Below are 27,089 nucleotides of genomic sequence, written 5' to 3'. Positions count from 1 at the left end.
AGCAGAGGTGAGAAGCAGAGTGGGGAAACTGGGCCAGCAAAACCTTTCATGTAGCAGCACTTAAACCAGCAAAGCCGTGATTAGCAGGAACGTCTTGCTCATGTGAGGTAATTTTATTATGCCGTTTTAGCAGCCAGCATTGAGGATGTGACCTTGTCCAGGCTGAGAGGACACAGCTGTGTCCCTGCTGGAGCTCGCTGAGACCCGGCCTGCGAGGGATGGAGCGAGGTGTGCCTGAGCCCGGGGAAGGCTGTGTGCTACTGCCTTCCCAAAGTATAGCCTTACAGGAAAATAAAGAAATGAAAAGATGACATTTGGTCGCTCTCCAAGGACATGGGATGGACAACAAGAGAGCAGCTGGACTCGGTGGAAATGAGGTTTCCACAGCAGCTGCTAGGAGAGAGCGAGGCAGCTGCAGGAGCAGCGCTGGGGCCAGTGGCTGGGGAAGGCAAAGAGCTGCTGCTGGAAGTGTCCGAGGGCACCAAAAGGCCCTGTGTCCAGCGGCTGGTGCTCCCTGAGACCTCTTCTGACCCACCCTTCTGCCACTTCCACAGCATCCCAGTCCCACAGGCAGGCACAGGGATCTGCCTTCACTGCAGTGCACCTGTCCCCCACCCCTAATTTGGATTCATTTCCCTCTTAAAGAGCTATCACATTATTACATTATCACATTATGCAAACCAAATATCGCAAAAAGGCAGATAGTTAACAAACAGACTGCGAGATTAGGGTTTGCCTGTGGGATCCAGCCTAATCAACTGGCCTCCTTATCTGCCTCTGATCAGGGCGACACGCTTCCGCATCCCGCCGAGCCAGGCAGCGCCGCGGTCCCAGAGGAGTGGAACAGCATCTCAATTACATATCTGTTTTTTTATCACGCTGCCGAAGTAATGAGGGTCCCAAGCTCTAAACTGCTAAATATCACTTGAAGTCAAAGAGACAAATATGCACTAATTACAGGGAAAAGGCAGCGTCCAAACAGGCGCTCCAGTTCAGGAGCATGGCTCCGCTGCTGCCAGCCCCCCGCAGGTGTTTGCAGCCACTTCTGCATTTTCCCAGAGACCTTCTCTAACTATTGTGCTCTTTTTGCATGGCAACAGGACATAGGAGAAGCTTGCTGGGGAGGCACAGCCAACTTTGGAGGTGGAACATGTGAACCAACAGAAGGAGCACAGGGTGCCTGGTTTTTGGCCAAGCACAGCACTGTGTCCCCCCAAAAAGTTCCAGTTGTGTACCCCAAGGGACAACAGCTCGCAGAGCACACTCCCCCTCACACACACCCTGCTTTTTGCACCCTCTGAAGGAGCTGGGGCAGAGGCATGTTCTCACTATGCCCACCACCCCTGTTCCTCACTCTCTTGGCTGTAGCTGCAGCTAATCCTCGTTAGATCATCCCATATAACCTGTTCAGCTGTAAATCGCTTCCTGCTGAGCACCCATAATACACAGATTGGAGGTAACTTTACTCCAGAGAGCCAATTAGTGCAAATCTAGGCCTGGTAATTACAGTGTGATAAGATCCTGGCTGCTGATATCTCTGGGCAGATAAGGCACAAGGAAGCAATCTCCTAATGCAATGGCAGTTATTATTAAAGCTTCACCTCAGTCCCACAAAGCCTTCAGTAGGTTCAGCATCAGGCCTGTGCTTGTGCCACCAAGAGCAAGCTGGTGCTCCAAGAGCAAGGCAGGAGCTGGAGGGAAGAGCTACAAGCAGAGGTGGAAATCCCCTCCTCAGCTTTTAAAGCCCAACATCAGGCCTCCCGGTGGTGGGTGAGCATTAGCAGGTGAGTATTTATCTGCCTGGGTTCTGCAGAAGCTGCTGTTTGTGCTGTGCCTGGTGGGAAACCCCAGTGTTCGTGTGGATGTGGGGGGCTTTGGGAGCTGGGGTGTACCCATGCTGGGGGTCTGGAAGTGCTCTGTGCAGTCATTTTTTTAGCCCTGGGGTGGGCTGGAGTGCTCCAGCTGATGTGCTGGTTTCACATTTTCCTCTACTTGCGGATAAGAAGTGGAGGATCTGGAGCAGGCTTGATTGTGTTGGGGGAAAAGAGGATTTCTGCCAAGGAAAGAGTGCCTGGGCAGGACTATCTGAAACTTCCATGCTGTGCTGGAATAACTCCCCTGAATACAAGTGAAAATCAGGTCACGCGCACGTTTTGGAGGCGTTCATGTCTTTGGATCTGATGCACTTTTAAGGATGATAGTGCTGCACCCTGTCTGCGCAGCTCTGAGTAATTTGTAAACGGTCCCAAACTTCTCCTCCTACTCCAGCCCCCAGCAATAAAATGAGTTAATTATCCCCACACTGTGAAACCTGAAACTGAAGGTTATGCGTTTCACTTCAAGATGTGAAAGGGGGCTGGAGTGCTTGCAACTTATGCTGGTGTAAATCAGGAATAATTCAGAGGAAGCCAGCATGGGGATTTTTGTATTTATATATATATATTCCAGCATTAGAATTCCTTTATATACAAATAAAATAATTTCTATTCTGAGGTAGGGGGATGGAGGACAATGGGCAAAGCAAAGAAAGCAGAAATGCCATCCACAAGTCTTGTGTGGGATGTTGCAGCACAGCCTTGCACCCCAGCCTGCTTTAGAGCCGTGCTTTGGGCGCTCAGTATGTGTGAAGTGTGGGGCTTTAACCAACTGGTTAGAGTAATTGTTATGAAATTAGAAGCTGTATAACATCAGGAACAGGGTAGTAAAGGATCCTAAACTTCCCTGACGGTTCTGGTTGTTAATGTCTGCCTGTAGCTTAATTACATCATCAATTGCATTAAATAATGCAGGACCTAACTGGGGTTTAATGAATACGTTGCAAAGGATAAATTGGACTTACAATGTAACTGGTGTCCCTTTATGGAATCAGGGAAAAACTGGAACACAAATTCAATTTCAGCAGAGTAAAATTGGATAAATAAACAAGAGTTACAAGCCCAGCCTGGAGCAGCAGCAGCTCCCCCAAAATGAGGGGGGGGGGGAAGGTTTCTGGTGTGTGAGCCCCAAGCAATGGGGTAGCACCAGTGGTGCCTGGCTGGGGAATGGGGTCCTGTGGGGTGCTGGGCTCCGACATGGGGGGCAGGCAGGAGGAGGTTTTTGGGCAGAGTGAGGTGAACCAGTGGCAAGCACAGCATCGTGGCTCAGGAGCTGTACGGAGAGGAGGAGGAGGGAACACACACGGGCTGTGGAGCTGAGAACAGCTATTAGTCACTGCAGAGGAGAAAATGGAGCAGGTGGAACAGCAGGGCAGCCCGAATTTGCTCCAGCACATGGAGAACAGGCAATGGGGTCTGGGTCTGCCTGCCAGGCCAATGGCCCTGTCCCCTCCTGGTGTTTCACTATGACCCCGGGGGGCACTTCCCCAGCCAGCCCCCTGCCTGCTGGGCTGTGACAGCCCATGCAGGACATGGGATAAAGCAGCGGACTCATTTTCTCCACATTTCACTAAAAGCTGTTTGCTTTTTTTGCTTAAATAACTACCGTGTTTGCTTTAGAGGTTCTGAAGCACCCAGCCAAATTTCCTGTGTTGACGAGGAGCAAACAGTCCGGCAGAAGGGGAGTTCCCTGCAACAGGCGATGTTTGCAGAGAAAATCCAGAGGCGTTCGGTGTGTTCTGAGCTGTTGCTTCATTGAGAGCGAGCACTGACAGTGCTTGTTCTGTGTCATGATAAACCCCACCTAAGAGAGCTATAGCATCCTGGGATGACTGGAGGAGGGAATGTAAACTGATAGGCAAGCTGCTGCTAAAAGGCATGTGACACCGGAATCGGCATGAGACCAGCTGTCTTTAATTTAAATCACAACAGGTTGAGTAGAGGAGTCCGTCAAGGAGGAACGAGCTATTCCTATGGCGACCAGGCTGCAGGAATCGCTGCGCTTTCAGGGTGGTGCAGGCAGCAGCGAGGCACGGGGAGCATCCCCTCCTGCCACGCAGGCTCCTGGTGCTGCTGACTCATCAAGTGGGCCAGCAGTACAAAAACCAGGTCGTTCAAATATTTATTCTGTGCCCCCGAAACGTGCTGTCACAAGCGTGCCCCGTTCCTTTATTTTCTCGGCTGGAGCCAACCCTGAATCCTGATGTCCTTCCCTCCCTCGGAGATGAACCCACTGAGCCGGGGGTTGCTTCTATTATCCGTGCAGTGATCAGCCTATTGTCAGAGCTTGCAAATACACAAATAACAACAGCAACCCAAGTGGGAGGGCAGCGTGCTGGAGGCATCACTCTGGGGCTGTCAATTCAGTATCTCTCACTAGTACTAACCATGCTTTAAAATCATAATAAAGCACAAAGGGAGCTCAGGCAGAAAGGTAACAAGCTGTGATGCCAGGGAGCAGCCTCAGCTGAAATCTTCAGTCTGTAGAGCACCAAAAACACAGGTTTGCAGATTCTCTGGCGTTCCTGCTCATTCATCACCTCTGCCTCGTCCGTCTCCCCAGTCCCCCATCCGCTGGCCTCTCCACAAATGCCATTTTGCCCCCTCCTGGGCTCCTTCTAAGCAGATGACGCTTTTTTTCTTTACACCAAGTTCCAGTAATAGCTTCAGAGCTGTTGACAGCGAGGCCTCCCAGAGACAACCCTGCATGTAGGTGTGTGCAGGGATAGTTCTGCTGCACCCCGTCCTCCTGCGAGGCAGCTTGGGCTGGGGGTCCAGGCACCAACCAAGGAATGAGACACAGCAGCTCGCCCCGTGGCTTCTCTTTCTCTCCACGCTTGGGTGTGAGCTGCAGGCAGGAGAAGAGGTTCAGAGCTGAGCTGAAGGCAGTCCCACGGCGTGGGGCTCAGCAAGGCAGTGCCCACGTCCCTGCTCCCTCCTCGGTGGCGTGGGCGCAGCCCTCCCCGATGGCATGATATCCTGATATCCTCCCCTCCGCCGAGCCCTGTAACAAGGCGGGGATGCGGCAAGCGCGCGGCAGTGACCGATGCGCGGGGCTGATTGTCTGTGTGGAGATGCTGAAAGGGGTCGCGACTCTCTAAGTGCTCGTCAGAATGAAGGATGACAGCCCCAGACAATGAGACACTTCCCTTCCCTTCTCTCCCGCTGTTAATGAGTGCTTGGGCATCCAGCACTGCAGGTTGTTTTGTTTTATTTTCCCTCTGATATTTCTCTATCTATTTATTTGTTTAATCAATTTATTTATTTTAGGGTTCTCCCTCCTTTTACCACCTCTGTCCTTCCCCTGCCTTTCTTCTGGCTTCTGCAGCTGTTTGTGTTGGAGCCCAAGCAGTTAGCACTCTGAAAATGTAATTAGGCACTTGGATGAAACCTGGGAGCGGAGCCTTTGCTGGGACTGAGTCTGCCACAGCCCCCTTGTCCCCCACCAGCTCTATCCTGAGGCCACCCTCGTGGTGTTCTCCTGGTGCTGGGGGTGGTTGAAGCCACTTTTTTCTCGCCCTGGGAGCTGGTGGGTGGGATGTGATGGGGTGTGGAGCAGGACGTGTGTGAGGAGGACACATGCAGCCCAAAACCACCCCAGCCATGCACGATGGGAGCTTCCTCCCATGCAGGAGCAGAGCTGGACCTGCAATGGGACCGTGTCCTCCCCAGGGATGTGGGCTTGGGGCTGGCAGAACAGGGGTGGAAACCCCTGGGAGAAGGCTGGGAAGGATTTAAGCAAAGGCTAAATCAAAAGTCCCTTGCTGTGAGTGACTGGGGCAGCTAATTAGAACCGACAGAACATATCTTCTGTTCCCAGAGAGGAAACTCGGCTGAAAATGAAAGTGCATTTGTCAAAAAAAAAAAAAAAAAAAAGTCTCCCCAGCTGTTGTGCCCCTGACCAACCTGCAAAATGCTGCAGGACAGGGGATTGCGTTTTCTCATCTAAGTTGCTGGGGGAGAGCTTCTGCCCTGATAGCCGGGGTTGGTGTGCAGGAGGGAGGCAAAGAGGAGCAAGGTCCTGAAGTGGGGCCAGGTCTGGGGGAGCCGTGGGCACCTGCAGCTCTTTTATGGCTGTGGTCCCAACCGTGCCTGGGGAGGGACAAAGAGGGCCAGGGGATCTGGATGCAGGGCTGATGGCCCAAGGGAGGAGAGCTGTATCTGTTTATCTAGAGAAACCTGGGCTCTTGAGCTTCCCCAAACTTTTGCTTTCTTGCCTTTTTTCCATGCCTCTCAGAAATAAGCTTTATCTGGCTTTGAAGGTCTTATTCTGGGGACATCGCCTTTTAAAAAAAAAAAAAAAAAAAAACCCTCCACGGCATCTATTCCCATTCTCAGGGTGACACAAATGACTGATTTTCATGCAATGTTGCGAGTGCCTTTCAGAGGCACAATGGAAGGTTCCCTGACAATGTCACACGTCTATTCAAAACAACCTGCACGCCACTCACAGGCCCACACATTTGCACAGCGCTTGTTCTCTGCCGCGATAAGGCATGTTAGGGTTTTTATTTTTTTCCCCCTATTCTATGTGAGAAATAATTTTGGTCTTTTAAGTCCCTGGCTTTTTTGATCATTTTTTTTTTCCCCTCCTTATTACCGAACAATAGGACTCGTCCTGCTTTTATTCATTACGTGATCTTGCGTGGCAGCAGCCCGACGTCAGTGAGGAGCTGGAGGAGGATGAGGCAGGAGCTGGAGGAGGAGCAGTGAGGGCGATGAAGGCTGACCCAGAGGTGAGCTGTGGGAAGCAGAGACACCCTCTTGCTCCCAATTAACGCGTGCCCAAATTGGACACCTCCATTGTGCAGCTCGCATGGGTACCGCTTGGGTAAAACCAAACCTGGCCCCTGCTGAGTGCCCCAGCCCCTCCTGCCTCCCCAGGGACAAAAATCCTAGTGTTTGGGCCCAACGCAGCTGGTGCCAAGGTGATGCCCCAGCAAGGAAGGAGCACCCAAGCCTGGGCTCCTGCAGGTCTGCCCCTGTACGTGGTGGTGACCCCAGGGCAGCCCCCTCTTTGCTGTTGAGCACGTGCAGGAGAAACTGCAAGCACTGCCTTCCACTGGCGTCAGCACATGAAGTACAATCGGCTACTAATAAATTTCTCACTGAATTGACAGTTTGGGGGGGTTCTGCTTTAACACAAGGGAAAAAAAAAATCTCTTTTCCCTAAGTCTCCATCTCTCTCTCTCTCTCTCTTTTATTTTTTAAAAGGATTGGTTAGACACAGGGACTCCAGCGTGAATAAACTCAGATTTATGTCGCCATCAGTAGGATCCTTAAACTTCCTAAGTACTTAAAACGTACACATTTTAACTTGAAAAATTACCAGGTTTGTCTAAAGGAAAATTTTCTAACATAAAACAGGAAACTCATTTGAAGGGAGAAATTCTCCAATGAAGCGAACCCAGGCAGTCATAAAAAAGTTAAACCAGGCATAAAGGGAAATGTCAGATGTGTGGGAGAGCCAGATGTCTCTCTATTTTTTCTTTTTTTTATATATTTTTATAACCTAGATCAGATTATAGGAGAATATATGAATGTATCAAGCAGGGAGGGGTATGCAGAGTGAGGAAGAGAATTTCGCTTCCAGCCTTTAACTTGATGTAATGCAGAGCGCTCTACAAAGAAAAACATTTTTTTTATTTCTAAATAAAGCACTTTAGAGTGACACATTTATTGCTGGCAAAGAATTACTCAAACAAGAGACATTGCCAGCTATTTATTTTAAAAGCTTTTTTTTTTTTTTTTTTTCAAGTTTGGAGGGGAAAAAAAAAGATCAAAACCCCTTTCCACTCCTTTCAATATTCCCTTAAAAGCTTTAAAATAAAGTGGTTCTTCTGTTCCTAAATCTCCTTTCTGGTGCTTGCAGGCCCACTGGGCGTGAGGGACTTGCTAGCCTCCTGGGAGGGTCTCATGGGTGCATGGAGCAGTGGGGGCTGTGCGTGGTGCTGGTGGAGGGGTTGGTGAATTGAGCAAAGCCTTACAAGGGATTTCCCCAGGATGAGCCCTGTTTATTTTGCTCTCGCTGCTTTGCTAAGGCTTAGGCTATAATTTTTCAGGCTTCTTGATGGCCAAAACATACTGGAATGAATGGGTGCTGGATTTCTGAGCCCCTGAGATAGCTTGGAAATAGCTTTAGTGCCTGCTTGCACCAGGAGCTGACGTTCCCAGCTGCTGCAGCTCCCTGTTGCCTTCTACTCAGCACTGCCAGAGCCAGGAGTGCATCCACAAACAGCTTCCAGGGACAGGAGAGAAATACGGGCCCTGAGGCTTTCCTGGCTGAGCATGCAGCAACCTGTAAATTACACAGTGCTCAAGTTGGGCAAAGTGCTGCATGCTGTGCTGTTCCCCAAGACTTTAAAATATTAAATGCTAAGTCGCTCGTATATCTATTTATCCAAAGCAGTGTGAGTCCCAAGAATCCATTGCCAAAATGTACCATGCAAATTTGGTTCCAAAGGCATAAGAATAAAGAAGGCAGCAGGGCTAAATGGTGATTGTGCATCAGGAGATCCCTTTTCTGGGGCATGTGGGCAGGGAAGTGATGGGGCAGGATGGGTGCTGGGATGGATTTGCTGGTGCCATCAGCCACGACACCTTCAGTTTGCTGTCGTTGTAGGAGCCAGACTTGGCTGTCCTGTTGAGTGTCAGACCCGCCGAGCCGTGGCATTTGTCACGCACAGTTCGTGCTTAACTTTGAAACGGTCCCAGTGCCAGGTTTTGACTTCTTTATCAAAACTTCCCATTTCTGAAGTCAAATCAGCTTCCCATTCTTACGCTGAATGAGAGGTAAAAGAGACTTCAAAAATTTAAAGGTCAAAATTGATACATTCTACGCCTGACGTATTTCATAGATTTTCCTGCGTTTTGGGTCAATGCTGTCTGTCGAGGGCTCAGGCATGTGGTGAGAGGTGGTGTTGCTGGACTTAGCACAAGGAGAGGGCACGGTGCTGCTCGCAGGGAAGGTGCTGGCACAGGGGCTCAGCTCCCACAGGCACCCACAGCCCTGGGTTAGCACACCCAGGTGTCAGCCCAAATGGCCAACACAACCAGAAACAGTCGGAAAGCCGTGATAGTTCCTACAAGGTCGGGATATGTGAAACACCTCATTAAATTGCTCAAACACTGAGTCGTGTCTTTAACCAAGGCCTTTTAATGTCAGTTCCTACAGACTAAATAGCAGAGCATTAGCATACCTGTCAAGGCTTCCACGTTAACCTCTTCTGCAAGCGCGATTTAAGTGCCTTTCTCAGCCTATGGCACATTTCCCTTCTATCTTTTTCAAAAAAGAGACAGAGAAGAAAAATAGAGCTTTTCACATCAGGCTCCAGAGATCCTCTCTGGTTGAATTCAGGTTTGTTTTACAACATGGCAAATCTGTTCAACACAAAAGGAAAGCATCCCTGTAACACAGAGAGAACGTGGCTCGGGATATTTTTCAGCCAGAGCTTGGAAGAGCTCTCCTCTGCTATGCTTTTAATCCAGCATGGACTCAGGCGTCGGATTGAGAGAAGAAGTGTGGATCAAGCAGAAATCCAGGAGTCACGGGATGAGAACTGAGTCCTTGGGCTGATCTCATACTCGCTTGTCTTCCCTTCTCTGTCTGACACTAAATCCCTTTTAATTCGTCTGAGTGGTGTTACATTTGTCATTTCATTAGCTTTTCATCTCAGCTACTTTCTTTCCCCCATAGATTATTCTATTTCTCCAGCTTTCCCCCCTTTCTGTTCTTTTTACTCTATAATTGGATCATTTGCAGTTTATAGGAAAGATGAGAAACAAAAGGTATTGACAACCCAAGCATCCAAAATTATGTGTCAAGCTCAAAAAATGAGATGAAAAGAAAATCTGGATCTTCTTTCTTTGCATTCTGATTTCTGAATCCACGCAGCTCATTAGTTCCCTGTGTTCAGGGCTTTTTCTGTGTCTGAGAAAACCAGAAATCTACTTTTAATAAGAGCTGAGGTTCTCACGTAATCAGTTGACTCCAGCGGCTGGGGATTTACCAGACACAACGGTATAAAGACCCATGATAACAGTTCAGCGGTAAATTCGGGTTGCTCTTTGCTGGGTGAAGCTTTAATTTCAGGCCTAATGCTTTTACACTGTCCCTTTAAAAAGATGATCAATTATTCTCTGGAACAAAACAAATGGCGTTTGTAATGTGGATTACTTCTATTCCGAGCGAGTAGCTCATCACTAATTGGGTGATGACTGCTGCGAGGACCGCGCCACACAAAATACTGACTTCCAGCAAAACAAGAGCTCCGAGGAACTCTGTGGCTGCAATTACGGAGTTTCAGCTTCATTTGCTGAGACAGTGCGTTGCTCCCATTACTGCTGAACTTTGGTTTCAGCAGCTGTATTTCAGTGCGTGACTTTTGCCTGCTGGAGCCCAAGGGCCTGGCCCCTCCCAGCGGGGCAGGCGATGCGCCCGGTGCTTCCTTGGCTGGAATTATGTTTTAAAAAATAAAGGTTTATTTTTTTCTAAGATATAGATCAGGCCATCCGGCTTGTTTTCTTTGTAAGGGAACCAAAGGGTGAGTTTGAAGAGGAGAGGCTGTGCTTGGGACGATCTCTGCTGGAGCATCTGACCGAGGCTCAGACCAATTAATGCTGGAAGGAGCCCAATCCATCCATCTCGGCAAATTCCCCTCAAGGGGCTACCCCATTAGTAGCAAATAACTAATTATTGCTGTCAGCTTTAATAAAAAAACATTAGCTGAAAGATACTTTTCCCACGTAACTTTCTAATGCTGCATAAATTACTGGAGTCAAAACTAACTTCTAAATTGAGCAATTTCAGACATTTGTCAGACTCCAAGAAACACTTTAATTAGCATTGGTTAATAAAGTGTTTGGGTAATTAGGAGAACATTTGTCCTGCCTGTGCATTTTTTTTTCCTCTTGCTTACAATAATTTGAAAAATTTAATTGGAGTCCAGGCTTCAAGAATTATTTGGCTTTTTTTTTCTTTTTTTTTTTTTTCTCCCTTTTTTTACCTTTTCTTTGTAGCAAAATATTTGTGAAACTCTTAACAATTACTAGCGGAAGTAGCCCTTACTGATCAAGTTCTGCAACTTTTGTTTTTGTCTCTTCCTGGCAGTTTTTTTTCTGAAGTTGAAGGCGCAGGAGCTGGAGTGCTCTCAGTCCCCAGGGACAGATCAAATAGCAGCCGCAGCAGCTGATTCCCCCCAGGGTGCCAGGAACGATGCTCGTGGGGCGCATCTCTTGTCTGCAGCAAACATGTTGGTGCCAGGGCCGCTGCTTTCCAGAGCTGCTCCCGGGCTAAGGAGGCAGGGGCTGCGCTTCGCTTCCATCCAGCAAGCTGTCACTCAGCCAGAAATCAGCATTTAAGATCTCACCTTCCCTCCGTGCCCTCGCAGGGGCTGACAGCCGCTCTGCGCGTTGGTTTGTCTGCGGGGCGCACGGCAGCATCCATTCTGCGCTTGTACCGCGTGTTGGCTGCGAACTGATGCCCGTTGCCTGACTCTGACTTCAACAATTCCAGCCCGGTATTTTTCCAGGGGGTAGAATTTTTCATTTTCCCCTGTCCAGCAAACTGTACGAGCCACCAGCCAAATTACCACTTTCTCTTGTGTAACTGCTCTTTAATTTCGCTGGCTGGATCCAGGTGGTTCACAGGACAGTGTGGGAATGCAAGAGCGGTGCAGAGCTCAGGCTTCAGTGCTGGGAGCAGGGGCAGAGGCTGGCAGGGAAGGAGTTAAGGGCAGCCTTGGCTGGAGGAGCATCACAACTGAGCTGCAGGAGGTGTTTGCCAGGGGAATCAAGGCCTTCCATGGCTATGAAACGGCTGGTGCTGGGGCACTGCGGGCTTTGGTGGCGGCGGCTGAGGTTTGCCAGCTAGAAGGAAGATGGGGGAAGAGAGGGAAGTGTTATTTTTAGCCCTGTTTCTTACAGCGGTGCTTGATAACAGGGCTTCAGGCAGTAGCTGTTGCACAGGGTCTCTGCAGCAGACCCACATTGCGTTCTCAAGAGTGGGTGATGGAGAGGGGCAGTGCACCCGGGGATGAGCGCCACGTGTGGATGAGGCTCCGGGGGCTCGCTGGGTTCAGGCTCCTCTCAAGATTTCCACCTCGCACTCGTGTTGTAGGAAGCTCTTCTCTGCTCTTGAAACAGCTGCTTGAGCCTTTCTGCTTCTGTCTTTCCCCAGCTATGCTCAGTACCTAGCAGCCAGCCCAGCCCCGGCAGCCAGTTTAAAGTAGCTCAAGTCTTTGGTGGAGAGAAGAGGTGTTTGACAAACGCTTGTGCTTCAGATCTTAAAAATTTAAGGTCTAGCTAGTCTGGAAGATATCCTCACTGAAAGGTATTCAATTTTTCAATTAAAGAAGCCAAGTAGGTGTACTTCACATTTTTCAAAACCGTTTTTAGTGAGAGCTGCTCAAACTCTGGCTAAAACCCAATGCTGCTGCTGCTCTCAGCAGGTCCAGGGGCTGCGTCTTAGCTGAATATGTCACATTTATTATTGCATCTTAGCCTTTCTAATCGATACGTTAACTTCCTCTGCTGTTAGCTGCTTTGTCTGGGTTACAGAAGTGTGGGAGCAACCAGAAACACGGGGGTTTCTGCTGCGGTTTGGGCTAGTTGCAGAGAGGAGCCCATCTGCACGTGGCAGGCAGCCCCCTGCCCTCTGCCTTCCCATCCGTGGAGCCCCTGCTTGGGGGATGAGGGGCTGGAGGGGCTGTTCGGCCCCGTGGCACCAAGGAGCTGTGCTCACTGATGCTGGCACTGCCTCGGTGCCACCTTGCCCTGCCAGCAGGCTCCAGCCCGGTGCAGGGCGATGCCACGCAGCCAGTCCTTGTGGGGAAGGGCAGGGCTGGCTTCCAGCCCCCCGATCAGCTTGGCAACAAATAGAGGCCCCCTGGGGAACGAAACCCAGCACGTTCCAGTCCTTTAACCCATGGTGATATGTCACTGATCAGCACAATTGGTTCTAATAGCTCCCCAGGTAGATTCAGGAGAGCAACGAGTTGAACATAAAAATCCCTTTATTATTGCCATTTTGCTTTTATATACCCATCAAGCTTTCATATTTAATCTCCTACATCACAATAGCTGATCATTTTTAACATTTGACATTGATAAAGTGCCCGCTGCTATTATTCTGACATACTATAAAACATTACACCCATTTGCAATAGAAAAGGCAAAGAATCAATACTCAGCCCCATTTTCCAGCTCGGCAGTAAATCACAGAGAGCCTAACAAATTGTTTTAAATATAAGCACCTTCAGAACCAATAAAGAATCCAACCAATCCCTGTCCATTGTCATATCTGTCAAACATCCTTTCTGTTAAATGGGCATGTGGGTGTTCATCCAAAAAAGGCCACGTTGTTTCCCCAGAAAAAGGTCTCGTGGAGTTTGGTGGTGCGCAGCCTGGGGTACTTGTTGCAGGATGCTCCGTAAGTTTCCTTGAGCATCTCGTCTGGGCATCAGGCGATGCCTTACAACTTACCTCTGACAAAGCTGGAGATGATTAAGCCCATAAGTTAAACGTGATTCAGGAGGTGAAGTGCTTCATCCCATGACACAAAAGAGCCAAACCATTGCCTGATCCCCAAGCAAAGCCAATCACTCCCAATTCCCACCTGTTCCACAGCTGGGCTGCAGACTTGGTCCTTTCTGCAGGTGTCCCAGAAAGTCTCCCTGGATTACTGTTGAGCTTTTTTAAGCAGCTGCTGCTGGAGAAAAATGAACCTGCTATAAGCGTGGGTGCCTGCATGTCCCTTGGGCATCGCTCCTCGGGCAGGGGGCTGCTCAGGATACCCTCAGGTGCGCAGTCCTGCTTGCAGAAACGTCTCAGTCAGACTGAGGACTGAATTCCCCAGCAGAGTAAGTTACTGCCTGAAATTTTGTACGTGGTTGTCCCTCCTTGTCAGCTCCGTAAGCTTATTAGTCCCTGGGTTTACTGGCGCGTGTGCTTAGCGGTGAGTTGTGTGCGTCCCTGTTTAACCTCCGCCTATCCATCTTCTCCGCGTGCACCTCGGAGCGCAATCACTGCGCGGTGGGCACTTAGTCACAGAAAGGTAAAACAAAAAAAATCCACATCACTTTAATGCCTGAGATAATGTAAACCTTGCGTGCATAGTTTAAAAAATGTTTTCAGCACGTATGCTGTCAAATAGCTCCTAAATAATACAGTTTACCTGAGTTGACTGATTTATAGGAACCTGGCTCCGAGACCCCAAGGACGACATCTTAAACACATCTTCCTTTCATTTGCAAGGGATTAAATGAACATGTTTTGACAAGATTGATCATATGGAGGTTCAGACTATTTCTCTCCATGGCTCCAATGTATAGCTTGTAGAACTGATAGAATATTATTGTGTCTCATTAAAATAATGCATGGCTGGCAGCTGCTGCTGCATGCAGGAGAATAATGTGGGGGGGGAGTTCCCGAGCAGCCGGGCTGTGCCAGCTTGCAAGAGGATCTGGCCGAGGAGACGTGCACGATGCAGCTCCTCATCACTGGCTCCTGCATGACCTTCCTCAGCCTCCCACAGCGATTTGCTTTGTCCCTTATTAGACATTTATTTAATGTGTGTTCCTCAATGTTGGCCTCCGAAAGGATTGCTTGGAGCTAAATCGTGCCATTAACATCGGCTGGGAGTAGGAGACGGATTCTAATTCCTCTGTTTCTCTGCGGGGAAGTTATTCCCTCTTTAACAATAATGTTCATATTATTCTTGCCAATAACTGAATTTCAGGACGAGCTATGCTCACTAATGTCTGTTGCTGCTTGCAGTGATGTGTGAGGAGTCCAGTTTTGTCTTTTAGGCCCTTATTTTGCCAAATATTGTGCTGTTTGGGGCACCAAGCCTTGTTGAGAGAATCAGATTTGCCCCTACAAGATGAGGGGTGTTGGAGTTTATATTCATTTCAACTTCATTAACCTCATGGTCATTGTTCTAGACTGTGCACCCTCTGTAGCTTTAGGGGAAAAAAAAAGTCTTTACAACCAGAAAAACATCTTTAAGAAATGAAGCTTTTGAAGAATCTGATTTGCTTGTTCTTGCTGCAAAATGCGCCATGACATTTAGGGAGACTGGCTTGCCGTCCTCCTGGTGGAGGGGGAATCTCTGCTCTGGCTGTGCCCGGCTCCTGCTGGGATGTGCATGGTGGTGCAGCCTGGGCGTCTCCAGCCCCTCGCAGGGCTAGCAGCATTTGTAACATCTCATCAAGGTGCTGCATTTAAAGGCAGGAGCTTGGCATCCCTGATGCCCTGCTGGATGCCTGCCCTCGAGCACGGCGTTCCGTGCGCGCTTGGCTGCGATCAGCTCTCACGCTGTTTTCTGTTAAATTCCTGCCAGCACCAGCAGGAGCCTTGGGAAGGGAGTCGGAGCATCTCGGGAAGGCGAGACAGCTGCTGCGACAGGCTGAGCGCAGGGGAGGGGATGCCCCTCGCAGGGGATGCTCTGCTGGGGGGCAGTGGGGGGCTGGCAGCACCGCCAAGCCCCCCATAAAGCCCCCCCGGGGCACAGCCGGCTGGGGGAGGCTGCGCAGCCCCGCAGGAGAGCCTGTGGAGGAAGGCTCCATCTGGGGGGTCTCTGTTGTAGGGCTTCTCGGGTGTCTGCAGGTGGCCAGCAAGGACTCCAGGTACCCGTAGTGCTGTTCCTCTGCTTGGGGTAGGGACGAGGAGCTGGCCATGTGCCGGCCTTCCTTCCCACCTCTACCTGGCCCACCTGGAGCTTTGCTGAAGTTGATTCGCAGCCGAAAGGTCTCACTTTGGGTTGGAAAGCAAAGCCCTGCTTCATCCATGAGCTGAACACATAGCTACCAAAAGGCTCTGCGGGGCCAGCCTGGTGCCTGTCCGTGCTGCACGCCCGGTGCTTTCCTCTGCTGCTGAGTCACGGCCGTCCATTGCGCTGCCCCTAGGCAGGCAGCCAGGTCCAAGTGGGAGAGGACTTCTTCTCTGCACTGCTTTTGGCTTGTAGACATGACTTATCTCCTTCCTGGCTCAGCCCGGGCTCGGGAAACTGTTGCCCCTGGATGGCAGGTGAAGACAGAAATCTTCTAGGTATTTGTTGGCAATTTGCATTCCTGAATTATGCATGGGTAGAAAAAAACAGAAATAAAGTACAAGGAACAGGAAATCATTGTGGTGTTTTTAATCTGAAAGGTGAGATCGAACCGCTGTTTGTAGGCTGCCTTTAATGGACCCTCAATTGGTAATTAGTGTTATGTTATCACATATCTTTAATAGAATATTGATGCCTTTGGCAGAGATATAATCCCAGTGTCAAGAGTAATTCCCCTCTTTCCAGTGTGTTGCACTTATTACACGCAGGCCTAACGGAGTCAGTCGTGAGGCTCGGCTGATGCATCTCAAATCAATTAGATGCAGCACTTCACCACAAGTGACTTACAGCACGTCAGAGAAATGCATATTAATGATTTGCTTTGGGAGCACGAACTGGCAGGGAGGAAGTACCAGCTTTGTCTGACTACCACTTGCTCTTTGTTTTGGTTCAGGGAAAGCCTTTGGGATTGCAGACTGCTTCCTGCATTGCCTCCCCTCCCCACAGCTGATGCTTTTGGGATTGCAGGCTAAGGTGCTGCAGGAGTGGGACTTGCTTCAGGAAGGCGGATTAGAGCTGGGGCCTCCCGGGGCAGCTCTGTGATGCCTCTCTGTGAGGGATCTGCAGGGATTTCTGTGCCCCAGCCCAACTCCCAGGCACTGGCCTCCTCATTGCCAGCTCGGGATAAGCATCCCAGTTCCTCTGGAGCCCTTCCAGCATACGGTGTGAGGGGGCCTGAGGACACCGTCCCTCTTTTCAGCAGCACCTGGAGAGGGTGGCGAAGGAGGACCAAAGCACAGCTTGCTTACAAACTCCCGGGCTCTGCATTTCTGTGTTAGGGCATCCTATTTTCAGCGAGCTTTTTGCTGCCATGTAGCCATCCTGGCTGCCATGGAGAGCCACTCCACACCGCTGTGCAGGAGCATCAGCGCAGAGCATGCACCTTCACAGCAGGTACAGTGAAGCCAGACAAAGCTCTTGATTCATTTATCAAAGTGCTTTCAGTTTCCATTTGAAAGCAGCTGAAACAATAATAAATACTAAGCACCGAAAGTTAATCTCTATCCACAGCATTGTAATAAATGAGAAGTTAAACAAAAATCAATGCAGACCTGTTAATTCTGGCCAGCTCCTGAGCTCTCAGCTGAACTCAGCTCAGCCCTGGTGGGACTCCGTGCCCAGCCCCTTCCCTCTGGCACGGGCATCCTCTCCCACAGCGTATCCTGAGGCAGGGAAGCTCCATCATCTTCATGTTCATACCCAGAGCTGGGGAGCCAGACCTTCACAAGAGCCTTTTACTTGGCTGGAACCTGAGAGAGGTTTTATTTGGGAATGAGAATCAGGCCCTCGAATTATTTAGCCAAGTTCATTGTAGTTCCTGTAGTTCAGCACTATTGTAAGAATTGCTTAATGAATCGTGCACCGGCTCGTCCTGATGTGCACGCGCAGCGGCACGTTTCAGAAAGATAATGCAATCTTCCAGCAACCACTTCTCAAATGACAGCGAAGGGAAATTGGGATCAATACTTCCCCTGCTATCTCCATCTGCTAAAGACTTTGGTGCTCCTGGATCTGGGAGCGTGCTGCTCGCAGCGAGGCTTCCCTTCACCTCGGTCACAGGAACGAAAGGCAAAACCCACCGGAGCCCTCGCTTCCTCTGCTTTCTTCAAGGATTTCTCAGCCATCTTTCAAGGGCACTTGCAGCCCACAGGGTGGAGGACTGCAGACAGCATCCTTCAGCCTGTCTGATCGCAGCGATACCATGGCTCTGTGCTCGGGGAGGCTTTCTGCAGGGGCTGTGCCTTAAAAGCAGCACTGAACCCCGTACGTCCCTCTGCTCCCTGAGCCCACAGATGTGTGGCGAGGTCCCTGGTGGGACTGGAGCTGTTGTTTCCCTCCCGGGACGGCTCCTCCGTCACCCTCGTGCCGGGGTGGCACTCACGGCTCTGATGGATGTGTTTGCGGGAGCACTGCTGCATCCCAGCGGAGCGATGCTGTGCGTGTTCCTGGTACCTCGTAATGTCAAATATCAATCATGCATGATAAACACAGTTTGAAAGCAAAGGACGCTTCAGGAGACCGAGGGAGGAATTTCAGGATTTATTTGGTTCTGATGGGTGCCTGGTGAGGGCCGGGTCCCCCCCCGCAGGGTGGTGCTGGAGAGGTGCCACCCTACCAGCAGTTCCTGGAGGCGCTGGCTGCTCTTCTGTGCAAGCCACACTTTGATTCCCCCCCCCGGGGACAAAAGAATTGGATTGCTGCAGGAACTGCTGTACCGAGACAGCCACAAACAACATCCCATACTTGAGATTGATACCAGGAACCCCAAGCCCTGGAAATGTCTGCGCTGGCAAAGCATTTCTGCGGAGCATTTCAGGACAGGGAGGACTCTCCTTTCCACAGGACCCTCGAAGTCCTTCCCTCACTTTGTTCTGGCTCTCCCTTGTCCCCCCGCTTGCCTCCACCAAGGGGAGCTGCAAACCCGTCTGAGAAGGAAGGATGGTTCCAGCTTTGGGCTCTGGAGCTGGGCCTCCTGTTGCCTCCCACTGCTCTTCGCCCTTCTCTCCTCACCCCCAGGACACCCCAGAGCTGTGGCTTCGTGGCCCCTGGGCAGCCCGTGCTGCAGCCCCACCGCCCTTTGAGCCCAGCAGTGCCCCTGGGAGCCCTGCACAGGGGCCAGACCCTGGCCAGGGACATGGACAAGGGTGAGCCCAGCTCTCTGCACAGCTCCCTGCCTTTTTTTTTCCCCCTCTCGGTGCTTTCAGCCTCCATTAAGTAAAGTAGCTTAGTATGTGCTTGCATTACAAGTTCGGTCCCATTGACATTTACACTTAAGTGTGTGTTTTGTTTTGTGTTTTCTTTTTTTTTTTTTTTTTTTTTTCTTAAGCACCATACTGCAGGGAAGCCTTTAAATAGCCTTGTTTCCATTTTGTTGCATGTCAGTGCTGATGACAAGGTACAAAACTCACTGGGAGACGGAGTGAGGAAGTCCACGTGTGCACATGCTGCAGAACCTGCTCCTCTTCCTACAGAAACCTGCTTTCAGAAACTCATCTGCCTCCTGTGTTTCCTGCACAACTCTGCGGTATGTTGCCCAGGCTCCATGTATAAAAGAGGAAAGCTACAAAAATGTTGCAACCGTGAGCTCTGAAGCTTAGCAGGCTGGAAGTGTTTGCTCCACTGCCTAGCACCAGGAGCAGGTACAGCACGAGCATGGTGATGGGCTGGTCTCCTCCGGGAAGCAGATCCACGCAGGAGGTGCTCTCAGGGCTGCGGGCAGCTGCCACCAGTGCCGGTGACATCCCTTGGCTGCTGTGGCAGGAGCAGGAAAGATCTGATCCATCGCTTTTAAATAAATCCCGGAGCTGGGACACGGCGCATGGGAGTTGCCATCAAGCGGCTCCTGCTTAAGAATTCTCCCCGTGAGTTTCAAAGCCTGGATGTATTTAACTTTTAGCAAAACACCAGCAATCAGAAATCTTTTCTTCGTAGACACAAAAGCATCGGCACCGAGGTCTCCCAGATAATGATGGCGATGCACATTAGCATATATTTTCTTGAGAACTGAACTGTCATAAGGCTAGCCTTGAAAGCTATTCAGAGTATTTACAGCTTTTATGAGGCCCCCCGGGAGAGAATAATCTTAAAGTACTGCAGACACTGCTTGGAAGAACTGTGAAAAACATTCAATTTAGGAACAATTTTGTCTCCATCTATCTATTTTTTGTCAGCACTTGCTCCTGCCACAGGTTGTTTCCCAACCCAACGCCTGGGTCTCTTCTGCCGTAGCAGTGGGTCACAGCAGAAGTGGCTCTGATGTCCCAGGCAGGGAACAAAGGGTTTGTGGAGGGGAAGAGCAGTGGTGGGTGAAAAGCTTCAGGAAAGAAAACAGTGTTTTCATGCAAATACCTCTTTGGAAATAAGAAAGAGAGGAAGAGAAATACAAGAAGATAAAGCAGCCGAATTGTCTCTAAACAGTGTGTTTTCAGTTTTCCGGGAGGCATCAGTGGATTTTTGAGTCTAACCGAATGCATGTGTCGTGTCCTATTACCCCATCCTCGGGATGCTGTAACCATGTCAACCAGAAAGGAAGAAAAAGAAAGAAGAAGAAGAAGAAAAAAAAAAAAAAAAGGAAAACAGCCTGAAACCCACTATCCTTTTGGATTATGCAAAACACATGAGTACCTGATCCAGCTTTCTAAATTACAGGGTTTTACAGCTTTCTGTTTATAGTGGGATGTCACAAATTGTAATGATCTGCTATATCATTATGGGAGCAGATGCCAAACTTAGATCTCTAAATGTTTATAAAAAGACTCTTGCTCGCTGTGCTGCTGCAGAGGGGTTTCGGAGCTCGTTGGCAAGTTGGGCGGACCGGGGAAGGTTTGCCCAGGGGCGTGCACACATGCAAACACAGCTGCAGATCTGCTTGCGTGTGGAGCCCTTCCCACGTGCATGGCTGCTGCGAGCCATGGTGATGTGCCACGAGGGGCCAGATCCTGCCCTCGCTGCTCACCTACACATGTGCTGGTTGAACCCACAAACCCTTAGGTGCAATCTGCCAGCTACAACGTGCGCCCAGCTGGCAGTAATTCAGCAAATACAGGAGTAAGGATGCCAAGAGCCCAGGACCTACTGAATGGTTACTACGAGCTGCAGATAACAGGCACGTCCTCATGCAAAAATGCCCATCCAATCCCGAAGTTTCACTGTCCAATTATTTAATTAAAGCTGCGCTGCAACAATCATTACTTGATTGTCATTTTTCCTATTACTTAAAAACTTGAGCGCAAAGCAGAAACAATCCATTTCGGCTGCATTTTCTGTAAGTAAATGAAAACAGCAAGTCAAGAGACTGAGTGACCAGCTTGGACCAAACATAATAGGCAGAACAGTCCTCTTGCTATCGGGAAGATAATTTCTAAGTGGTAACAACAGCCATGGAAATGAACAGCCCTTTAAATGCTGCGTATGGCTGGTGCCATACAAATACCCCAGCCAAGCAGTTTGTCCCACCTTAGCTGAAGCATAAATCCAGCACCCAGGGGTGCTGCCTCTGCTGGGCAAGGGGGCATCACTGGTGTTACTGGTGTTACTGGTACCACTGGTGCTCCTGGCCACAGGCAGCAGGGCCAGCACACTGCTCGCGCTGCTCGTGGACTGGGTGCCAGCACCAGCATCCTCTGTGCAAATGATGGGAGGCTTATTAAAACAGCAAAATCCTTCCCGGTGTGAAACAACCCAAGAGGAGCACCAGGCAGTGCCCCGCTTCGCAAAGGTTTGCCAAAAAGCAAGCGCGTGTACAAATAGAAAAAGAAATAAAAGAATTCTTGGAGCTCATCTTCTGGGCACAGCAGAGCAAACGGCATGTTTTATTCAGCAAGGAGCAGCTGCAATACCTGGAGCAGAAATTCAGCTTGTTGAGGCCTAATCTAGGTAGATCACTGAAGCTTTGGAGAGTCTAAACAGTCAGAGAGCAGAAGATCTCTCCTTTGTTGTAAGCAATATGCTTCTGCAGACCTTCTGTGCTCATGGCTCCCAGCACAACCAGTGCACCAGGAGGACACACGGACCCTACCTTGATGTGGATTTTCACAATGCTGAGCCCCCCACACAGCAGGCTGGGACCATAACCCCCACAATCTGCTTTTCACTGCTCCAAAACTCCCAAATGCCTCGCTTTCAGTCTGCCATTTCACTGGAACAACGTGCCAGCAGGGCCAGGCTAACAGGGAGATACTTGAGGCTGGATTCTGCAGAGACTGGAGATGGACTGATAATGGTGACTGGCAATCACTGGCACTGATTTAGGATAGCAAGCATCCAACACAAGGTCTCAGCAAACAGTGCAATATCTATTTGCAGAAATACCAAGCAAAATCCAGAAGCTTGCTCCTGTAATTTCCTTGCCATCTGCAGTGCCTCGCCCCCAGCCCAACCTGCAGGGCAGGGCAGGACCCAGGGGATGTGCTGCTGCTCCCCACATGAGCTCACAGGCTGGAAACCCAGGTCTGGGGCTCTGACTCTGCCTTGGCTGCTGCTCTGCATCCCGGGAGAAATTTCAGGGTGCATCTAAGCCTGCAGCCTGCTCCTGCTCTTTGAGGTCAGACAGATGAGGTCGTGACACGATTTTATTCTCCTTTCTTCTGCGTGCTGGGATTCAGAAGATAAAGTTAGTAAAATTCCTCCTGTTCAGGGCAAAGAGCAGAACTTGCAAGGCAGAAGCCTGGCAAATAAAATTCCTCACGTGCCTGGGACACGAGGCACCCAGGGATGTGCTGAGGCTGGGCTGGAGCGAGGCAGGCGAGCCCCCCTGCCCCTGTGGAGCTGGACACGGCACGGAGCCACCCCTGCCCCATCGGTGTGGGGCCACTGGGGAGACCCTGCCCTTGGCCCGTTTCCTTTTCCAGTTTCCCCAGGAGCTGAGGGATTCCCCCCAGCCTGTGGGAGCACGTCAGCAGGGGGATTCCCCTGTCCCTCACCCCGCTGTGACTCTGGAAGCTCTCACAGCATCACCTTCCTCCGTGCAGCCGAGCGAACACAAAGGCAGGGCAGAGCCATCCCCTCGCTCCTTCTCCAGCTCCCAAAGTGCTGACAACTCCGTTCTGAGCCGGCTCTTCAATATTTCATATAAAGCACACACACACACACAGCCTGGAGTTTCTCTTAGCAACTTCGATCCGAGTTTTTCTATTTTTAAGCTCCGTTTGTGTCAGCCAGGGATCAGAGCACGCGGCCCCGGAGCCAGGAGTTGTGGAGCGTGGGAGCTGCCCCGAGCTTGGGCATCCCCACGGCTTCGCCTCCCCTTGGCGTGCTGCACAGAGGGGTCAGGAGTGGACTTGTGGGGTGGCTTTGGAGCAGGAAGGCTGCTTGTCCCAGCCTTATCCTGGCCTGGATGCTGCAGGCACAGCAGAGGGGCTCGCCGGCACTCCCAGCAAATGGCTCCCAGCGTGAGGAATGATTTAGGGGAGCTGGTTTAAAAGTCAGGATGATTAATGCGTGTGACTTCTCTGGCACGCTGGAAATGATAAATCAAGAAGGAATGGGAAAGCAGTGCATAAATTCAGAGGGTGTCTGCTTGGGGCTGCTGTGGGGGAATGCGAGGCTCGTCCTGGGAGGCCCCGCCGTCCGCGCTGCGGGGTGGTGAGGGAGCAGCAGGGCGCCGTGCCGGGGCTTTGCTCGGGGCACCTACAGCAGGACGTGTGTGTGTACAGGGAGCCCTACACACACCTGGGGTTCTCCTGGCAAGGGACAGAGCACGGTCCCATCCAGAGCTCCTGCAGCCTCCCGAAATGGGACTGAGATGTCTGCACTGCAAAGGTGCTAGAGACTTCGTCAGGCGTCTCCCAGAAACCCAGGAATACTCTTTGAGGAGTAAGGAAGCAAAAGGCCTGCATGCAGACAGGAAAGAAAGATTTTATTACAAAAATGTGCCAGAGAGACTCTTTAATAATGCCATTCATCTTTCTGTCAAATACGTCACACTAATGTAGTGAAAAGGAACCTTGAGAAGATGAATTAAGACTTAAATACATTAAAATGACTTAAGGAATATTTAAATACAATACATTTTTTTTGGTGTGTGTGTGTGTAGACTTGCTCCACGCAGAAGTCTGTCTGACATTTCACAGGCCGGCACAAACCCTGTGAAGTATGTGTGCAGCTGTGCATAAGCAATGCCACTTCCAATAGAAGCAAGACTTAAATCAGTCTTTTCTTTGGACCAGAGATAAGCGGGATGCAATTAGCTGGCATGGAACCGTCGCCAGGAGTGAACATAAGAGCTGAATTCCCCTGCAAATCTTCTGCATCCCCACTGCCCTTCGCAAGCAACAGGAAGCTTGAAGAGGGAGGTATTTTGCTTCGGTGCTGGCTGCTTTTAAATTCCAGTCTGCTGGTAACCTTCACCCGAACATTTCCACCTGCTGCTTCCTCCAAAGGGATATGCATTAACAAGGACATATTTATTTTACTGCGTGAAAAACACCACTGTTCTTTCCTTTATCCCAGAAAGAGAAACATATCTCAATTTACAGGCTATGGGGCCACAATTCTGTACGGCATCTGCTGGAGCACCTCGGCTGGGAGCAGCCAGGACTGTGCCCGTGGCTGAGCCCAGCACCAGGGCACAGCACCACAGACCCAAAGCAGGGCAAGCACAACCTGGACAGGGGGCACGTGTTGGCACAGGGGATGATGCTCTGTGGACCAGAGCAGGGATGCACCCACGGGACGAGCCCTCTCCATGCCCTGGGTGCAGCCCTGCTGGTGCCAGCTCCCTGCCCGAGCTAATCGCGCTGCAAGCAAGCACGGAGGACACACAGAGACCCCCCCTCCTCCTGAAACACCACTTTTGTTCTGTCTCTGAATGAATAAATTTGAAAAAAAAAAAAGAGAAGAGAAAAAAAAAAGAAAAAAAAAAAAAAGGAGAGAAAAAGAAAATTGCCTGGAGCTGCTTCTTGTTCTGCAATGTTAGGACTAAAAATAGCTCGGCAGAGAGACTTTCTGCCTATCGGTGCCGTGAGTGGAGCAGATGCCTTCTCCTCCCTCTCAGAGGAGGCAGAGAAGTCTCTGCTTGTGTCTATTTATTTATTTATCTCATGGCAAGGGTCTTGGTTTACTTTTAGTTTGTTTTTGCTTCTCAACCCTAAGTGCTTCATCAGAGACAAGCCGCAGAAAAACACCGAGAGTAATTCAGCTTCTAGGAAATAAAAAAAAAAAAAAAAAAAAAAAAGAAGGGGAGCGTTGCCAAAGCACAAAACTCAGTCGGTGCAGGATGCCCCGCACTGCAAAAATTGAACTTTCCCTGCCATGCAGTGGTCTTTGAAAGCATTCAATTATCTCCCCGCGCCTATAGAAAATGTTGGAATTGCTTCCCAAAGTCTTTAAAGGCTCTCTCTCTATAAAAGACGCGCGGCAGCTCTGTGGCAGAGGAAATTAAAAACCCTCGACAACAATCTGTTTGTTTACCTGGGGAGCAGTGAGAGGCCCAGGTTCATCTGGAAACATCTTCGCTGTGCCAGTATCCGCCCTGCTCCCGACCATGCGCCCTGGTGAGAGCAGGGCTGGCCTCGGTGCCGAGGGCATCACCCCGAGGTCTTCAGGGGAGGAGGAGGAAGACGAAAGGCAAACGTTCCCTGCATCACCGGGCCAGGGGGGTTGAGGTTGGGTGGGCGTAGAGCAGTGAGCAGTGCACGTGTCCTCACCTGGCCCACTGGCAGCCTGCAGAGCTGCAGCCATCAGGGGTCACTGAGTTAAATGTAGCTGGATTTAGAGGAGCTGCGTAATTTTATGATTAATAATAACATTTGTAATTGTGCATAGAAGACAGAGGGCTAATCATCTCTCACGCTGGAGGTGACGAGCTAATGGCTCTGTGGGTCAGGAAGGGTCCCCCTGCTGCATGGGGCTGCCTGGTGCCCACAGAGGTTGTGGTGTCACCTCCCGCTGAAGGGCAGGACACTGGCTGCTGCCAGTGCACAATGCCAGCCCCGGCAGACCAGTGCACCCGTCAAATACTGTGTTCCTATGTAATTAAACTCAACACCAGTCACCCTTGATTCAAAGCCACCTTGGGAGAGCTGGAGGGTAATGAATCACAGCCTCCGACCACGGCGAGGGATGTGCAGAGCCTCCGCCGAGCTCTTCCCAGCTCTTTGCCGACTCGTGACACTCACCCCCAGGCAGTGCCATTGGACACGGCCTCTGCCCCTCCTGCCACATCCTGCTGGCACTTTTGGGATGCAGGAAAGCAAGGGATGAGGGAATTTCCTCCTGCACAAAAGCTGCATCCCTCCAGACTGGGGAGGCAGGCACCCCTTCCCCAGCACCAGCAGCAGCCGCTGCTCGGTGCCCCCCGGTACTGGGGATGTGAGTCCCCCCCGATGATTCCCCGCAGCTCCTGGCTCCGAAGCCCATCAGAAAAGCATTTTCTTGGCTGGCCTCCCTGTCCCTAATGCTCGTCTGCTATCACGATGCCGAATTGAGGGCACGGAAATTTCAATGCAGCAGAAGCACACAGCACTGCTCTCGGTCTGGGTGACCTTCTCGCTGTCAGAAAACGTATCCTTTCTGAGAGTCTTCTGGCTGCAAACATCTCCCACAGCCAGCTTAAACGAGACAAGAGGCTTTCACTGTATGGGTAATGTCGTTAGGGCAAACTGTTTTTCTAAGATCACAATTCTCCAACTATTAAACTGCAGGTGCAGTAACTCCGGCTTTGTCTCCTCTCCTGGAGCTGGCTATTACCGGGTGCGCTCATTATTATACCGAGCAGAAATCCCTCTGAGTTATTCCAACATGTAATACGTGTCAAAATGCAGCGATACCCTGTTGCCATGCTGCATGCATATTTATGGTGCATCATCCTGGGGCGGGCAGGGCTGGTGCTGGGCAAGGACTCATAAACATCACCCTTCTGCACCGTCAGTCTGCCCCACTTTCTTGTTGCTGTCTTATCTTTAGACGTAGTCTCATGCCTGAAATGCAAACTGATGAGTTAACAGATGTGACAAATAACTGGTATATAATTGGTGTAACTTGTCAGAGGCATTCTGGTGCGCTCCTGCTTGTATGTGCTGCAGTCATGCTGCATTTTAGACTACCCTGATCTCCAACTCCTGTCTCCACAGAATATACAGTGAGGATCTGAGCACACATACACATACAAATGCATGGAGAAAGAGAGTGAGAGCTTGCACTTGTCTTTCAGTTCCTAATCAGGACGTGTTATCCCCCTGCCAGCCTGCGCCGCGCTGAAGTTTGGGAGGACATGACAGAACGCACCAGTACAACATCATTTAAAGGCATCCCGCTGGGCTCAGATTTGATGCCCACTGTTTCCTGGAATGTGATCCAATATTTGGTGAAAAGCTAGCAGATTAGACACTATCCGAAAGCAAATGATTTGCAATAGCCATGAACAGTTCCCTGAAAATCAGCTTATGATGCAGCTTGGCACACTTGCAGGCTCCTGATGGCGAGGGCAGTGGCCGTGCCTGCTCGTGGCCGTGCTCGGGGCTGTGCCAGCACCCCCAGCACCCAGCACTTGCTGCTGCTGAGCATAACGAGCTGTGTGCTGCCCTGCCACCGCCCATGGCCCTAACCACAGTGCTCCTTGCCTTTCTGTCTAGTCTCAGCCTCTCTTCTCCCCATCCCCTTACCCTTGG

The 27,089-nt window shown here is 50.5% G+C and overlaps 1 protein-coding gene and 1 long non-coding RNA gene across 4 annotated transcripts in view; one reads left to right on the top strand and one right to left on the bottom strand.

Moving 5' to 3' along the window:
• APOC3 (apolipoprotein C3) overlaps positions 1-27,089 on the bottom strand; it is a 214,537-nt gene that overhangs the window by 160,664 nt on the left and 26,784 nt on the right. The gene's annotated exons all lie outside the window — the stretch shown is intronic.
• On the top strand, positions 1,467-20,669 carry LOC311422504. 3 transcript variants are annotated; one of them, XR_014685382.1, is made up of 4 exons: positions 1,467-1,784; positions 6,485-6,610; positions 10,984-13,732; positions 18,865-20,669. It is a non-coding gene; the product is annotated as an uncharacterized lncRNA (long non-coding RNA). The 3 variants fall into 3 exon arrangements; XR_014685383.1 differs by having other exon boundaries at positions 18,809-20,669; XR_014685384.1 differs by lacking the exon at positions 18,865-20,669 and adding an exon at positions 16,376-17,199.

This window comes from Aythya ferina (genome assembly GCF_964211825.1).
Source record: "Aythya ferina genome assembly, chromosome: 22".
Lineage (NCBI taxonomy): Eukaryota > Metazoa > Chordata > Aves > Anseriformes > Anatidae > Aythya > Aythya ferina.
This window is presented reverse-complemented; position numbering and strand designations above follow the sequence as displayed.